We start from the raw sequence: 18908 nt of genomic DNA, 5'->3' as shown, positions 1-18908 counted from the left end.
TAATCATTCTATGTGTTTATGGCTATGTTTTGCCTATTTATATCCTTTTTTGTGTGTGCCAGTTTTTTTTCATGTGTCCATGTCTATGTCTATACTGTTACTTGTTTCCTTATTCTTGTTGAGAAATAAAATAAATAAATAAATGGCTCCGTGTGTGTGTGTTCGTATGTGTATGTTCTAGCATAATTCTGGAATGCCTCGAGCAATTTCAACCAAAGTTGGTACACAGATGACTTACTCCCTGGAAACAAATACTGTGGGGGTAAGACACCCCTAACACCCCTCGGGGTGTGTGTTCTGTTAAGATACAGCCTGTTGTGCCTTAAAATGGCTTCCACTGTACTGCCTTAAAATGGCTTCTACTGTATAGCACAGCAGAGTTGCCATGGTAATGGCTTCACAGTACTCCACAAGGGGGCTCCCTCTGGTAAGGGGAAAATCCAAGATTAGAAATTATGTTTGGTCTGGACATTTTCAACAAGGTTTCGATTATTCCTGACGACCTGAGAACCATGGATCAGCTAGCAAAGCAACAAGGTGCTTTGCTAGCTGATCCATTTTACTTGATGCTTCAGGGAAAACATTTTTAACTAATTTAATTCTCACCGAAATCAGGGCTCAGGGTGAAGTTGCTCTTCCTGTCTAATACAGGTTTGGGATAAATAAACGCCGGGTTATCAAGGGGTCTGCAAACTTGGCTCTTTTAAGACTAGTGGACTTCAACTCCCAGAGTTTTGCTGGCTGAGGAACTTTAGGAGTTGAAGTCCACAAGTCTTAAAAGAGCCAAGTTTGCAGACCCCTGTCCTATACAAAACACATTCTGACTTGCACAGAGAGCTGAGAGAGAGACTTTTTTTCACAGTCTGGAGAAAATAATTATAGAACAGAAAGTATGATGCAAATTGCTTGCATGAAATCAGAAACTAGGAGTTGCATTTATGGTTTACTCAATATGTACATGAAGAAGGAAATACAAAGAGGCCAGAATTTTGGAGCTCAATACCTGCTTTGAAAAAAAATTTTTTGTAAAAGCAAATGTTTTATTGCTGCTGTTCAGCTTTATCACAGCCAAAGGCCAATGATATTAATTATTAATCATATTAATTACTAACAAAAAAACCAAAAGACTTTTGTCACAAAATAATATACTTCTATAATAAAATAAGATACAGTCTACTGTACTGTACAGTCTACTTACTACTATAATAAAATAAGATACAGTCTACTAATATGTATTAAACAACATAGTATCTGCTTGAGGAGTTACACTGCGGCTGACACTGCAAAATTACACAAATTTTTGCCAGGTTGTACGTAATATACTCATCCTTATGTGATAAAAGCCCAAAACAATAAAACAAGACCAAGCAGCTTGGGAATTTCAACAGAACTGGAGTAATGTACTTACGGTGAGTATCTGTAAAAATTACAGTATAAAAGCATACGGATAACATTTTCAATTGCTACTGATCCTCAAAGGGCAGAGATACTCCTTTAAGGAATATGACTATATTTGCTCTGTAGATCTGTCAATAGCAATGTATCAAATGCTGGTCTTATTAATACTCTCCTTTGTTTAGATGATATCAAAAAGAGAAGATTTCCCTCTAGAGCAAATGACCCAGTCTCTGATTCCATCAGATAATGACACCACATCGCTGAAGATCAATATTGTCCAATTGTTGCCTCACAGATGTTGCAACTTGCTTGTAGCTCAAGGAAAGAAGCAATACAGGGAAGAAACTTACTTCTACTGGGACGGAAAGATATTAGTGAATATGTGGGGCACCAGATCAGCCAGCATCCCACAATTATTCAGAAAATAATTGCAAATCAGGCTCTAAGTTTCAACAGCTTCCCAGCCTCAAATCGTGAAGCTGTGTTTAATGTGCAGCTCAGAAGTGGTAATATTGATATAATTTCTTACATGGTATTTTGTAATTAGATTTGTGTTGCAAATCTTTAAACAACCATTAGATGGTAGCATAGAGATATTCAGTGTCATGCTGCCATCTAGTGGTTATGTTTTTTGCAGACCACATCTGGCAATTTTTGGTACATGTGATATATCTCTTGATTTCCAATTAACTGATTAATCAAAATGTAATGGACCTAAGACAAATGTCAGAAGTATTTCCACTGAAATTTAATTTATGATATTGGATTACACGGATTTAGCTGATCTGATCCCATCTCTTGAGGTGATAGTCAAATACAGAATTTGATTGTGAAATAATTGATTGTTGAAGCTCATATTCTGTAGCTGTGAACATTTCAGTGAAATTTAAGGACACTAACCCAACAAAAAATAAGGTTTGTCATATGGCTATATTTTAAATCAGCATATTTAAAAATCGAAACAAAAAAAAAATCTTGAATACAACCCATGTGTTGCATTTTCTGTAGATATTCTTGACCATTTAATATACAATTTTGAGTTGTCATAATTATCCATTTTTCTGTGTATCTTCAGAAACAGACACTCAATGCACACAGCTCAGCCAGCTTAATTTCCTGTTGATTTAGTTTCATTTTTCATTCGCTTGGCATTCCAGTAGCAGTCTTAAGTCATCCCTCTGAACTCTTGTTCTTTTGTAAGGAAAAATAAAATAGATGATGGAAATCTTTATTCTAAGATTACAATACGGCTGTTATGTTTTCAAGTGTCTTTTTTCCAAGACTTGCTAAGATCATATGCTATTTTATGTATGGGTTTTCCATTTCAGCAGTAATTAGCACCAGGGGTAGCATTCACTTACTTTCCCTACCGGTGTCAGGGTTCCAAGGAACACCCCCAATGAAATAAAGCTCTGAGACTTGAGGTTCCTCAAAGTTCCAATTTATTAGAGATGTCATGTTGGCACAGCTGGGAAAACCCGAAACTGAAAGCTTCCAGGTTTTCCACACCCCATTGACAGTTCACAGCCCCGCCCCACACCCACAAGTTCATCACATTGTCCAATCAACTCTTCACATTCAATTGGATTACAATCTTCAGGCAGTCTTCATCAGACGCGGGATGTCCTTGAATACGGAATGTTATTATGACTAACTTCCTACCGCTCCAACAACAACCCCCTCCCAACTTCCTCAGCTAAAATATGTGGCAGTTAAGAAGCAAAAAAAAAAAAATCCTTCCAAAATTGACAACCGGTTCGCAAATGTGAGCACGTGTGCACGCTCACTTCGCTCGAGCGTGCCCTGTCCACACTTGCGCCCGGATTTCCACGCATGCACTTTGTTGGAGTGCGCGCTTTTCATGCATGCGCCCGGCCTCAAAAACATGCCTAAATAGGATGGCATAGAGCTGAGGGGGGGGGACAGGTGGGTTGGCCAGACTCACCCACGATTTCCTCTACCGGTTCGGGCAAACCAGTCCAAACTGGCTGAATACCACTTCTGGTTAGCACTATGAAATTCTTAACACATTTTATCCTTGAGAACTTCTAAGGAGGGTTTAAAAAAATCAGGAGGAAAACTGCATTGCCTGGTTGAAGTTACTATCTTTTTTTATTATTATTATTCTGCTAATACCCTGTAAAGAAACAGAAAAAACAAATTGTTTTATCTCTATTCAGGAAAGGGGAGAGAAAGCATATTTCCAATTTCTTTTTTTTTCTATCAGACTTGTTTCATGTACTAAAATGGGGAAAACTGCATTAAAAAAAACCATATTCAGAATTTAGAATCCTCCTTTCCTTCACTTGGCAACGTGCACTGTTTCTTTGGATAATGGCTTGACATTTGCTACTAGATCTTTGAAATATGTATTTTCTTTTTTCTTTGGAGATGTATTCTGTCTGTTCTGAAGTTTGAAAATCTTCTTTTTATTCCCCTAGTACAGGGGTCTGCAAACTTGGCTCTTTTAAGACTTGTGGACTTCAGGAAGGAAGGACTTGTGGCTGAGGAACTCTGGGAGTTGAAGTCCACAAGTCTTAAAAGAGCCAAGTTTGCCGACTCCTGCCCTAGTAAACAATCACTGAAGATCAACACAAAAGCTACTCCATTGGTCATTTAGCTTTCTGTGTATAATTTAGCACATGGGGAAAAAATATTCAATTTGCCAACTTGGGATGAAACTCAGCTCCACTTCAGGTCCTAAAAGCAGGCAATTCCACTTGCTTTCTTCTCCTGGGCCATGAACTGGTCACATGAGGCAGTGCTACCTGGTATCCTTATTGACTTGAACACTGGGCCCTATCTAACAAAATGAAATTCAATGTAGAGAAAAGTAAAGTCCTACACTTAGGTAAGAAAAACCAAAAGTACACATAAAGACTGGGTGAAACCAGGCTTAACAGCAGTGACTGTGAGAGGGATCTTGGACTCTTAGTGGACAACCAACTAAACCAAGACTTTCTTATTTCATCGAGCAGGGCTGGCCTAATGGGAATTTTAATGGGGTTTTATAGGGTTTTTATAAGTTTATTCTATTAGTTTTAATCTTTTAGCCAAATTGAATTAGATTTTTAGTGATATATGGTTTTGATTGTTGTGTTACTGTTTTATTTTGGCTGTACACCGCCCTGAATCTTCGGAGAAGGGCGGTATAAAAATATAAATAATAAATCCTTATGATTTATATTGATATATTGACCATCAATTGTGTTGTAAATGTTGTACCTTGATGAACGTATCTTTTTTTTTTATGTACACTGAGAGCATATGCACCAAGACAAATTCCTTGTGTGTCCAATCACACTTGGCCAATAAAAATTCTATTCTATTCTAAATAATAAATAAATAAATAAATAAATATGAGCCAGCAGTGTGCAGCAGCAGCCAAAAAAGCCAATGCAATCCTGATTTGCATTAACAGAGGGATACAATCAAGGGCAAGTGGGGTACTAATATCACTCTAGAAAGCCTTAGTAAGACCACACCTAGAGTACTGCATTCAGTCTTGGTCACCACGCTATAAAAAAAGATGTTGAGACTCTGGGAAAAAGTGCAGAGGAGAACAACCAAGAGGATTAGGGGACTGGAGACTAAAACATATAAAAAACACTTACAGGAACTGGGCATGGTTAGTCTAGTGAAGAGAAGGACCACAGGAGACATGATAGCAGTGTTCCAATATTTGAGGGGCTGCCACAGAGCGGAAGGGTTCAAGCTCTTTTCCAATACACTTGAAGGCCAGACAAGGAATAATGGATGGAAACTGACCAACGGGAGATTCAACCTAGAATTGAGGAGGAACTTTCTGACAGTGAAAACTAACAACCGATGGAACAGAAGTTGCCTTCGGAAGTTGTGAGAGCTTCATCACTTGAGACTTTCAAAAAGAGATTGGACTGCCATTTGTAGGGTCTCCTGCTCAAGCGGCGGCGGTGGAGGGCGGTTTTGGACTAGATGACCTATAACAGTGATGGCTAACCTTTTTCTCTTCGTGTGCCAGCACCCATAATGCAATGTGCTCCCCTTCACATGCGCGCATGACCCCCCATGCTCTCCCACTCCTCTGCGCATGCGCACGTGACCCCCCACACTCTCTCCATCCCCCCATGCATGTGCACACGCCACCCCCGCCCTCTGTTTTGGGCCTAGTAGGCCTCCCTGCAGCCTCTTGGGCCCAAAAATGGGCCGTGGGGGAGGGGGCGCCGCACCACTGCGCTACCCCCCTACCCCCTGCGCATCCTAAAAATCTGCTGGCTGGTGGGAGGCACGCATGTATGCATGGTGGAGCTGAGCTGGGTGACGGCTTGTGTGCCCACAGAAAGGGCTCTGTATGCCAGCTGTGGCAAAATGTGCCATAGGTTCACTATCATGGACCTATAACAGTGGTTCTCAACCTGCGGGTCACGACCCTGTTGGGGGTCGAATGACGATTTGCCAGGGGTCGCCTAACACCATCGGAAATATGGGAAGTATACTTGCGAGTCGAAGAATCACACTCCAATGGTTGACTCCACAAGCCAGCTGCAGCCTCTTCAAATCGCTAGCCGAATTCGGCTTCAGGTGAGATGAATTAAAAAAGAGAGAAATCTTTGCTCTGATGTCTCCCTCTCAAGCCAGCTACAATCACTCCCAATCGCTAGCCTAATCTGGCTTCAGGTGCCATAAACTTAATAGGGGAGGAGTCTCCACTTTAATGCCTCTGTCCTCAAGGCAATCGCAAGCAGTTCAGATCACTAGCCAATACGGTTTCAGGCGCAATAAATTCAAAACGAAAATAATTTTACGGTTGGGGGTCACCACATCGTGGGGAATTGTATTAAAGGGGTAGCCACGTCCTGGGGAATTGTATTAAAGGGGTCGCAGCACTATAAAGGTTGAGAACCACTGACCTATAAGGTCCCTTCCAAGTCTGTTCATCTGTAAATCACTTACATTAAAATCCCAAGATCATGAAAAAAGATCTTCAAACTTCTGAAGTTCTTAATAACAAACGCAGGAAGAAGGGGATTCTTCTAAACTGGATGTCAAGGTCAGATTCTTGCAGAATATATTTCATCCCCAGCGAATCCCTGACATGGCGGGGTGGGGGGGCGCGGGGGGGGAGGTTAGTGTGTTTGGCATCCAGTCCTGGAGGAGAATTGTTTGCTTAATGACTTTTCTTGTCTCTTTCCCCCCCCCCCTGCCCCTTCCTCTAAGGCCAACCACCTTTGACTGAAAAGAGTTTGTTAAGAGAGCTCAATGTCATTGAAAAACAAGGCTGTGTTAATCCTGCTCATCAACAGATGTTAACTCCGAAGTGATAATAAAGAGGAGGGCAGGGAGAAGTGAAGCTGTTCCAGTCGAAGTTCGTCTCGGTAAACCAAGAGACCCACAGGATTCCCGATCCCAGCCGGATTTCATACTGCTTTTCCAAATATCTATCCCTCCGCCTGGTCTGCTTTGATGTTCTCTCCCAGACGGATATATTGTACTTTCCCCTCTGCCTGAGCAAATAAAAGCAAGACATTGGCGTTTTCTCAGCAAATACAGTTCAGATGGCTTGTGCGCGGCAAAGAAAATGAAGGCTGCCTTTGATACTACAATTCTTTCTCGCTTGGAACCAAGTCAGGCTACTGGTGGACCGGAGCTAAAATAACATTGAAATACGCCCCAAGAAAAAGGTAAGGAAAAGGAGAATGGTGTGGACAGACGGTGCATCGATGTGTCAAGAGGGCCCAGAGAGCACTCAGCATAGGCCGTAAATTTATGGAAGACTCCAGAAGAAATTAGGCCTCAGATATCCCCTCTGGGAATGTTACTGTCAGCACCCACTCCAACCAGGGGTGAAATTCAGCAGGTTCTGGAGAACCGGTAGCGGAAATTTTGAGCAGTTCGGACAACCAGCAAATACCACCTCTGGCTGGATCCAGAGTGGGGAGGGAATGGAGATTTTGCAATATCCTTCCCACTGGTGAAATCCAAAATTTTTTACTACGTGTTCTGTGGGCGTGGCTTGGTGGGTGTGGCAGGGGAAGGATACTACAAAATCTCCATTCCCTCCCCACTCCTGGGGGAAGGATATTGCAAAATCTTCATTCCCTCCCCGCTCTGGGGCCAGTCAGAGGTGGCATTTGCCTACTCAAAATTTCCGCTACCGGTTCTCCAGAACCTATCAGAACCTGCTGGATTTGACTCCTGATCCTTTCCCCAGGAGTGGGTAGGGAATGGGGATTTTGCAGTATCCTTTCCCTGCCATGCCCACCAAGCCCCGCCTACCAAGCCACACCATTCCCACCAAGCCACGCCCACAGAACCGATAGTAAAAAAATTTGAATTTCACCACTGACTCCAACCTTGCACATAGCTCCATTACTCGATAGATGAGGAAGCTTGGATGCATTTAGAGCAGGGGTAGGGAACTATGGCCCTTTTAGGACTTGCGGATTTCAACTCCCAGAATTCCTGGGAGTTGGCTCAGGAATTCTGGGAGCTGAAGTCCACAAATCATAAAAAAGGCCCTAGTTCACCATTTAGAGCCTGAATACTCTTCCATGTAACTGGGAGCCCAGCCATGATTTTAGATTCCTTTTTTTGCATCTTGAACTTTTCTATAAAAGAAAACGCCTAACACCTAATACCTATACTAGGAAAAGGAGAGAGAGAGAAAGTGTGTGTGTTGTTGTTGTTGTTGTGTGTGCATCTGAGCCACTTTGGTGTAGGGTTAAGACATCAGGCTAGAATGGAACGGGACAACTTGCTACGGCCATCTTGCCACAGGATAACTACCGGTCCTTACACTTATGGCAATTCCACACTTAATGCGCTAAATGTTATCCACCACTGTTTCTTCAACATTATATCCATTGAAAGTGGAAATATGGCCGTTGCAAGATGTCCATGGCAAGTTGGCTGTGGCTAGTTGTCCTAGACCTGGCTAGAAACCACGAGACCAAGAGTTTTTAGTCCTGCCTTAGGTACAAAGCCAATTGGGCGAACTTGGACCAGTCATTTTCTCTTAACCCTAGGAAGGAGACAATGGCAAACCACTTCTGAAAAACTTCGCCAAGAAAACTGCAAGGTATTTTCAGTATATATAAGCATAAGCATGAAAGTAACTATATAATATATAAGCATATATATATAAGCATAAGTATGTAATAACTATATTGATTGGATATAATGAAAGGAAACAATAGGACAGGAATGGTAGGCACGTTTGTGCTCTTATGCACGCCCCTTACGGACCTCTTAGGAATGGGGTGAGGTCAATAGTAGACAGTTTTTGGTTAAAGCTTTGGGGATTTTGAGAAGAGACCACAGAGTCAGGTAGTGTGTTCCAAGCATTAACAACTCTGTTACAGAAGTCATATTTTCTGCAATCAAGATTGAAGCGGTTAACATTAAGTTTAAATCTATTGTCACAGCCAGACACAACTGAATGAAATAAAATACATAAACACAAACACACAGAGAACACACATACTTTATATATGATTTTAGAAAATTCCACTAGTTCCAAGCTGAGCAACAATTAGAGAAATAAAGTCAATTAAATATAATTTCACCATTCTGTGCTTTCCCTTTCTCTCTCATGTACGGTGGGCACATGCGTATGGTCTACTAATACGTATGCGCAATCAAATGGCTACACAAACCCACACCCTGCTCACTCACTCATTGTTTTTACATTTAAATATATATTGCTTTTAAATTTTAAATGTAGATGTGCCTGATAAGAGCAATGTCAGCGGAGAAATTAGATTGTGAAGTCAAGTGAAGAAGCCAGGTGCAGCCCCTGCAAAATTATTCAAAGAATGCTTTTCATTCATGTGGTTCAGGCTGTGATCAACATTTCCACTGTGGAAATTCGGCGTGCCATCCGAAACAGAATGAAGGAAAAAATCCCCCCAACTTTCTGCCCCTCCTTCTGAAATGGGGCAACTATTCTAGTAATACACTGAATAGTGTAATCTTGGAATAACATTAAAATTAATTATTACACGATTCATGTCACTTTATGGACTTGGGTGTTAATAATATAATCAAGCCAAAAATTGGGCTGGGGTTATTGCCACACAAGGGAAGCAAACCAAACCAATACAGTTAGTCCACAACTTATGACCACAATTGAGCCCAAAATTTGTTAAGTGACTCATTTTGTTAAGTGAATTTTGCCCCAGATTTGTTAAATGAATTTTGCCCCATTTTATCACCTCTCTTGCCACAGTTGTTAAGTGAATAACTGCAGTTGTTAAGTTAGTAACTCGGTTGTTAAATGAAGCTGGTTTCCTCATTGACTTTGCTTGCCAGAAGGTGTTGTGTCTCGTCCGATCTCACCACAGCCGGGGCCTTCTTATCTGCTTCCGAACACGGAGGAATGTCCTAGTATGCCTCCCGGCCCCAGCCCTGGCTCCATGCCCAGACAGGCTGAAGAGGAGGAAGTATCTCCAGCCCCCAGCTCTGGCTCCATGCCCAGGCAAACGGAGCAACTAGACCCCTCCCCCTCCTCCACAGCATGTGAGCCTGAGGGAGGTCAATTGCCAACAGCTGCAGACTGGAGTGACCCTCGCGTCAGAAGACTTGATAGACGGAGGCAACAGAAGGAAGGGAGGGGCAGGCCTGGATAAGTTCTGAGTCATGGAGCCACACCCCATGGCCTATATAAAGGACCTGCTTTCTGGCATTCTCTGAGTCAGGCAAAGTCTAAACATATCTTGCTGAAGTCACTTTCTGGTCTCCTGCCTGCCCTGAGGACTTTGCTAGGACTTTGGCAGAGCTGCAGAGGCATGCCTGATTCGGATTTCCCTGACCCGGCCGTCAGCGGAGGAGTGGGACACGACAGAAGGTCGCAAAAAGTGATCGCATGAACACCCAAACGCTGTAACCGTCATAAATAAGAGAGAGTTGCCAAGCGGCTGAATTTTGATCATGTAATCATGGAGAGGCTGCCATCATCCTTAAGTGTAAAAAACAGTCATTAGTTCACTTTTTTCAGTGTTGTTGTAACTTTGAACTGTTCACCAAATGAACTATTGTAAGTCGAGGGCTACCTGTACAGAAAAGTTAGTGTGACTGACAGAAAGTTTTTCTTAACTCATTATCAGAAACCTACCTAGGAGGGCTTTCTCACTTCTAGGTTTGAAGCACATTAGAAACAATTCCAAAATCACACCTATATTTATACCCAGGTCTTGTAAGGTTTTCAAAGGTAGAGATTGCCAAATGAATGCCTCAGTTATAATGCCCAGAGTCATCTAGCAAATCGAAAATCAATATCCCCATTTTTATTCTTAGTTTAAAAGTATTGCCAGGTATATTAACGTGCCCGATACTTCTCCTTGTCTGCGTTTCTGCTTTCGTTCATTTCTGAATGTTTACCTCTCCTTCTTAAGACACGGACCGCCAAATTATTGGAATGTCTGCAGATAATAGAATAGAATAGAATTACAGAGATGGGAGGGATCTTGTAGGTCATTTAGTCCAGCCCCCTGCTCGAGCAGGAGATCCTATAGCATTTCTGACTGATGGCTGTCCAGTCTCTTCTTGAAAGCTTGCAGTGATGAAGCACCCACAACTTCTTCTTTTTTTTTTCCAGAGCAAATTTTTTTATTTTCCATAATAATTCCCACAGTTTGACCAGTGTACAATACAATCACTTATCCAACAATCGATCCTATACTCAAATTATACTCCATCAGGGCTGCTCGACCGCCACTCCCTCCCTTAATCCTTTCTACCCTTCTCATCCTTCTTCGACTTTCCCCACCATCCTTCTCCTCGCTTTCCTACTTCCCCTCCTCTTTCCCACTTCTCACTACCATCCTTTCTAACCCTCTATCTTCTCCTTCTTCTTCTCCTCCTATCCTTTCTTCTCCCTCCCTTCTTTCCTACCTACCTACCTGCCTACCTACTTTCTTCCTTCTTTACTCCTCTTTCCTTACCCTTTCCCTTCGGGAGTGGTTACCGAGCAGTCCCGACTTTACACCATTCCAACTTGTTTAATTCTACCATTATTCCTGTACAATGGCAATCAATCAATTTATAATCTTCCCCTCCCCCCCATTTCCCCCCCCCCGAGACTTCCCAGAACAGAATACAGGGTATTGTAACTAACAAACATAATCTAAAATATAACATAAAACATATTCCATTTCACACCATCACACCATCACACTATCAATTCCCTTCTTTCTTAAACTCTAATACATAGCAATTCCTAACTTCACTCAAAAACTAATTGATATTTTTTAATCTGATACTTATTTTGAATATAATCAATCCACTTTCTCCATTCCAAAATATATTTTTCTTGTGTACAGTCTTTCAAGTAGGCAGAAATTTTTGCCATTTCTGCTAAATTTGATACTTTACTAATCGAAGCACCCACAACTTCTGAAGGCAAGCTGTTCCATTGGTGGATTGTTTGATAAGTTTGAACAGCCCAGAATTATCCATTTATAGTATATCAAAATATTAACAGAATAACAGAATAATAGCAGTAGTATTCAACCATCACTCAAAACAACAGATTTACAGAGTAGGAAGGGACCTTGGAGTTCTTCTAGTCCAACCCTGGATTAGATTTTAAAGTTATGGGTTTTAAGGGTTTTTTATTATTTATACTATTTTAAATTTGGGGCAATAGAATAAGTTTGTTAATTGTTTTTTAATCTGTATTTATATGTATTTTAACTGCCTGTGAACCGCCCTGAGTCCTTAGGGAGATAGGGTGGTATATAAATTTGAAAAATAAATAAATAAATAAAATAAATAAAACCCCTGCTCCAGCAGGAAACCCTATATCATTTTAGACAAATCGTTGTCCAATCTCTTCTTAAAAAACCTTTAGTCTTAGAGCATCCTCAGTTTCTGGAGGCTAGTTATTCCACTGATAAATTGATGTAACTGTCAGGAAATTTCTCTTTAATTCTAGGTTGGAGCTCTCCTTGATTAGTTTCCATCCATTCTTTCTTGTCAGGTGCTTTGGAGAACAGGTGGCAACCCTCTTCTTTGTGGCAGCCCCTTAGATATTGGAACATTGCTATTGTGTCACTGTAATAGTCTTCATCAGACCTAATTGCTGATGTTCTCATGGGGCCTCACATTCTTGTCTTAGCTGAACCTCTGCTCATACAATACTCAATTTCAGGCATATCAACCAATTTTCAAGCATTTGTGACCCAAACCCAGGAACGATTAAAACCATATGGTTGTTCCAGATTCTCCATGTACGCAATGGTGATGCAGAGGGGTCTTAGGGTCACACTTTCAGTGGGATGATGATGACATTCAGACTCAAAAGACTTGGCTCCTGGCATCATTCAACTGAGCATTCCTCTAAGGTAATTTGGTATTGGCTCAGCAGACTATTAGGGTAGTTGTTTTTGGCACTTACAACAGAACTGATCCCTGAAGTGAAGCCAAGACTTGTAATCGTTTGCTTTGACTGTTTGTTTAGCAGTCTGGTTTTCATGTGCCTCGGAGAACTTTGATGACAGGCTGACATCCAGATTCAAGAAGCTCCACAGTCCTGAAGAACAGGCTGAAGCAGACCTGATACTAAAGGTCCGAGGTCCTTAGGTGCGTTATGGAAAGGGCAATTCTATTCAGTTAAGAAGAAAAGCAAACAGAAGTTGCCCATATCTCTTTTACCACACCTTCCCATATATCGGGAGCTGTCTAGAGAATAAGGTACACAACTTCCAGCTTGAAGCTCCCAAGTTGTGTACTGGAAGTTACCTTTCCAAAAATAGTGAGTGGGATTAGGACAAAACCTGAACTACAGTATTTACCATTATGGAACGTTACCATCTGCAACATCCATGACTTGGAGGAAATCCCTGCTCATATTGAATATGACTAAAATCCAGGGGTGGGCTTCAAAGATTTTAGCAAGGGGTTCTCTGCCTGGTTGCTGGGTGGGCGTGGCCATGATGGGTGTGGCCTAGTCGGCCTCCTGCATCGTGGTGGGGGGGTTGCCCTCCCCGGGCTCCGAAGGCTTTTCTCGAACCTCCGGGAGGGCGAAAATGGCCTCCCCAGGCTCTGGAGGCCTTTCCCAAACTTCCAGTAGGCCCTCTGGAGGCCGTTTCTGGCCTTCCTGAACTTCCAGCAGGCCTGTTTTTCACCCTTCCTGAGCCTCCACGTGCACCCTGCACTTACCTGCATCCAAAACAGGCCGCATGGGTATTCCTGCGAGGGGCGGGGTGGGCGGGGCCAGCCAGGAGTGGGATTTGGGGGTTCTCCAAACTGCACAGAATCTTAGCTAGAGGTTCTCCCAAATCCCTGCGAACCTCCAGCAGCCCACCCCTGCTAAATTCTCTTTTTATTAAACTAGACATACTCAATTCCTGCAACCGTTCTTCATATGTTTTAGCCTCCAGCCCCCTAATCATCTTTGTTGCTCTTCTCTGCACTCTTTCCAGAGGCTCAACGTCTTTTTTATATTATGGTGAGTAAATCTGGATGAAGTATTCCAAGTGTGGTCTTGCTTTATAAAGCAGTACTAGTACTTCACGTGATCTTGATCATAGGTTGCCAAGCCTTCTAATACCATGAAAGACAAGAACAAGAATTAGGGAACCAATTGAATAAATACAAAGGATGGAATGGTAATCTTGGCTAGCTCAGCCACAGTTGTGTTAGACGCCGTGAGAAGAAACAAGCCAACTTGGTTTTCTTTCCGATAGTCACTTCGTTTATTGGGTCGGCTACAAACCGGGTCTCAGTAAAAGTCGAGGTCTCTCTGTATAAAGTCAGCGCTGAGAGCTTCTGCCTCTCAGCCCCTTTCATATGAACCTTTCATATGAGAAATGAAGGTTCAAAGAGCATCTCTTCTCACTTCATCTGTGAAGTGTGGAAAAGACGGAGCTGTGTTGCCTTTTGCCGTGTCCTTGTTACCTTGCCGGAAAATGCCAGATGCTCCAATCCCAGGAGTGAATGCTTCAAGGGCCTTCGTTAGACTCACTGTCACAAGCCCAGTGACAACGGCATGGTGTCTTCAACTGATCCAGACAGAGCAGGGATTCTGGCAGCCCTTTAACTATGGTGGAGATTGTGGCTGCTTCTACAGCTTTAGAACCTATTGAAAAATACATTAGCACTTGAGAAATGTGCCTGTCTACTCTCTTTGGAAGACAGTTGACCAAACTGGGATTGGCATTAGCTTTTTTTTTTTTTGCAATCTGGTTTTCCACTTCATTATAACCACATTAGCCAGCACCTGCAATCAACTTATTAAAGTGATGACGTTTAGTCTGCAGTGCATCTACCAAGTACTTATTTCCAATTATTTGAGGGGAGACAAGAGTTATACTTTGGAAAGTATATGTTTGTAGGGTAGTGCTAAAGGTTAAGTCTACCAAACAACCTTTCTGAGATCAATTGTTAGCTGTGTCACAATTACTGTAGACATCTTTCAATCACTGTAGATTATCTCTGAAATCAAACTTTGAAAAATCAGCTCAACTGCTATGATTAGTAGAACTAGTAATCTACTAAAGATAAAGCCATTTGTCCATTCCATTTAACTATTTGCTTTGGAGGTCAGACAATATATGGCAAATTTTCATTCCCAGTTTTTAGAAAATCCATGGGAACGTTTGTCAGTTTGTACCAAGAAGATGGCAGCTGTATTTAGTTTCTAGTCTGTATGAGGTAGCTCAGAGTCACTAGATTTAATGTCAGTACTACTATTATTATTCTTAGAAGAGACATTTTGAAAAGATTTTTATCCTGACTTGATTATGTTTATAAATAATTCAAGGCGGTGAACATATTGAATACTCCTTCCCCCTCCTATTTTTTTTTTTTGTTAACCACAACATCAACATCAAGGGCCGTGGTGGCTCAGGCTGTAAGAAGCCTGTTATTAAAACACAGCAGCCTGCAATTACTGCAGGTTCAAGCCCCACCAGGCCGAAGGTTGACTCAGCCTTCCATCCTTTATAAGGTAGGTAAAATGAGGACCCAGATTGTTGGGGGGGCAATAAGTTGACTTTGTAAATGTACAAATAGAATGAGACTATTGCCTTACACACTGTAAGCCGCCCTGAGTCTTCGGAGAAGGGCGGGATATAAATGTAAATAAATAAAAAAAAACAAACTCTGTGAGGTGATATGAGCGAGAAAGTGATTGACCCAAAATCATCCAGCAGGCTTTCATGTTTAAGGCAGGACTAGAACTCACTTCTCCTGGTGTCTAGCCTGGTGCCTCAAGGTATCAAACTAGAAACTAGGAGATTATAAATTCAGGTCTTGTTTTAGGTACAAAGCCAGATGGACAACCCAGGACCAGTCAGTCTCTCTCTCTTTCTGCCCTAGGAAAGAAGCAATGGCAAACCACTTCTGAAATCTTGCAAATAAATAAATAAATAAAATGCAGGGATTTATCCATGCAGTCACCTGAGGAATTCAAGATTTGTGAAGTTAAGATGAACTAACTTGATCTGAAACTTTGTGCTACACTTCATTTTAGCTTCCTGTCCATATCTAACCAATCTCTCCAGTGGCTGGTTCAACATTAATTAATGATAAATGAAAATATTTTGATTAATTTACTATCATTTCCAATTCATCCAGGACATTAACTTTACCATCAAATATCTAATAGAATATTCAGCAAGCCTGGAATGATATGGCTCACATGCTTTTAAAAAATCTCATCTGTATTTATGAAAATTGCTCATTCATCGAGATTCCACAGTTTGATTTTGTTAAATTTGAGTTCATTTTTGTTTACGGAAAGAAGTATAACGGATCTTAAAAATGAAAAAAAAAATAATTCTAAGTTCTGGATTTATTTGAACGTAATGTTCAATTTTAGCTTCATAAATTCAAAATCTTCACAGATTAGTTCGTGCAACGTAAGGCTGTTCCAGCAAGACGTAAATACAGCTAGGACTGAGAAAATGCTGCTCATAATTTTCCAAAATGCCTCCTTTATTCAGTTTAGCCAGCATTATTCCACATTCTTTGATAAAGCAAAGTCGCAAGGTTTGTGTTCACGCATATATAGGAGTCTGAATAAGTGCCCTACAGATACCATCATAGAATATAGAATAACAGAGTTAGAAGGCACCTTGGAGGCCTTCTAATCCTGCCCCCTGCTTGAGAAGGAGAGCCTATGCCCGTGATGGCAAACCTATGTCACGTGTGCCCAAAATGGCACGTGGAGCCATGTCGACTGGCACACGTGGCGTCGTCACCCGTTCCTCTTCCAGGTTTCTGGTGTGCATGCGCAGGCGCCGATCAGCTAGCCTTTGGGCATGCAGCAGTGCCAGAAACCGGAAGAGCTGGTCCTCTATTTTCCAGCATGAGCATGTGCGCTGACCAGCTGATTGGTGTGTGCGCATGTGTAGCAGTAATCAGAAGACTTGCTGGCATGCGCCCTGGAAACCGGAAGTACCTTATCCAGCATACACAAGCCCCCTGGGCAGCTCCTCTTCCTGGTCGCGGCACTGCTCCCTTTTCGGCACTTGGTGCCCCGCGCACACACACTCAGTGCCGAAAAGGTTCGTCATCACTGCCCTATACCAAAGCCTCCAGCGTTGGGACACCCACAACATCTGGAGGCAAGCTGTTCCATTGGTTGATTGTTCTCACCGTTAGGAAATTTCTTCTTAGTGCCAGGTCGCTTTTCTCCTTGATTAGTTTCCATCCATTTTTTTCTTGTCTTCTGGTGCTTTGGAAAATAGATTGACCATTTTAGGCTTCACAGAGAAAGATGGAGGCACCACCATCAACTATTAGTTTTTATTGTGTTTGCTTTTAGTTCCCAATTTATGTCAGTTATTATCATATTGTCGGTTTCATGATAAGCATTTTTTTTTTCACTGCACAAACGCTCATTATCTAGGAAGCCAAAAACCATCTCCTTCAAATTTAGAATAGAATAGAATAGAATAGAATTTTATTGGCCAAGTGTGATTGGACACACAAGGAATTTGTCTTGGTGCATATGCTCTCAGTGTACATAAAAGAAAAGATACATTCATCAAGGTACAACATTTACAACACAAATGATGGTCAATATATCAATATAAATCATAAGGATTGCCAGCAACAAGTTATAGTCATACAGTCATTAGTGGAAAGAGATTGGTGATGGGAACTATGAAACGATTAATAGTAGTGCAGATTCAGTAAATAGTCTGACAGTGTTGAGGGAATTATTTGTTTAGCAGAGTGATGGCCTTCGGGAAAAAACTGTTCTTGTGTCTAGTTGTTCTGGTGTGCAGTGCTCTATAGCGTCGTTTTGAGGGTAGGAGTTGAAACAGTTTATGTCCAGGATGCGAGGGGTCTGTAAATATTTTCACGGCCCTCTTCTTGATTCGTGCAGTATACAGGTCCTCAATGGAAGGCAGGTTGGTAGCAATTATTTTTTCTGCAGTTCTAATTATCCTCTGAAGTCTGTGTTTTTCTTGTTGGGTTGCAGAACCGAACCAGACAGTTATAGAGGTGCAAATGACAGACTCAATAATTCCTCTGTAGAATTGGATCAGCAGCTCCTTGGGCAGTTTGAGCTTACTGAGTTGGCGCAGAAAGAACATTCTTTGTTGTTTAGGTGCTTTTATTGACATCAATGAGAGGAAGTCTGACCATGATGTCATAGCATTTATGATGAGCTCCTTGACTCGAAAGCCCCAGGAAGTAAAAAAATATTAACATGAAGGGAAGGAATCAATAAGAGCCAAGAGAAACATATGGGCTAAAATAACATTTTACATTCAACATCCAAAAGTGTAAGATATTTGCTATAACAACCAAGCTAACCTTCTGCCTTCGCTTAGAATTTCTAAACCAAACAGCATTCATAATTATAATCATTAAAAGATTGGAAGATCATAAAGTCAAATTTTGTTCAAGGATTTTGTTTTATGGGGATGGCTTGCTAATTTGATTTCAGCCATCAAACCAGTTAATAGAGGTTATATTGCACCACTACAGCTGTCCGGTAATAATTGGACGGAGGCTAATGGTTAACCTGATGTGGTTTTTTTTCCCTCTGTACTTGCTTGAATCGGTTATGAGCTCTTGACTGCAGTGGTCCTTGTCAGTATGTCAGCGTGGCATCAGCTGACCAACCAGCATGGCAGTTTTTTATAGCGATGAAGGATTTTTGCTAAGGGATTTCATGTAGCTCTGTGCTACCCTCGTTTACAGCAGGCTAAGTTTTGTGATGAGGGACATGGTGGCTCAGTGGCTAAGATGCCGAGCTTGTCGATCAGAAGGTCAGCAGTTCAGCGGTTCGAATCCCTTGTGCCGCCATGTAATGGGGTGAGCTCCCGTGACTTGTCCCAGCTTCTGCCAACCTAGCAGTTTCGAAAGCACGTCAAAAATGCAAGTAGAAAAAATAGGGACCATCTTTGATGGGAAGGTAACAGCCTTCCGTGCGCCTTTGGCATTGAGTCATGCCAGCCACATGACCACGGAGACGTCTTTGGACAGCACTGGCTCTTTGGCTTTGAAATGGAGATGAACACCACCCCCTAGAGTCGGGAACAACTAGCATAGCTGTGCGAGGGGAACCTTTA

This window comes from Ahaetulla prasina, chromosome 8 (assembly GCF_028640845.1).
Source record: "Ahaetulla prasina isolate Xishuangbanna chromosome 8, ASM2864084v1, whole genome shotgun sequence".
Classification (NCBI taxonomy): Eukaryota; Metazoa; Chordata; class Lepidosauria; order Squamata; family Colubridae; genus Ahaetulla; species Ahaetulla prasina.
This window is presented reverse-complemented; position numbering follows the sequence as displayed.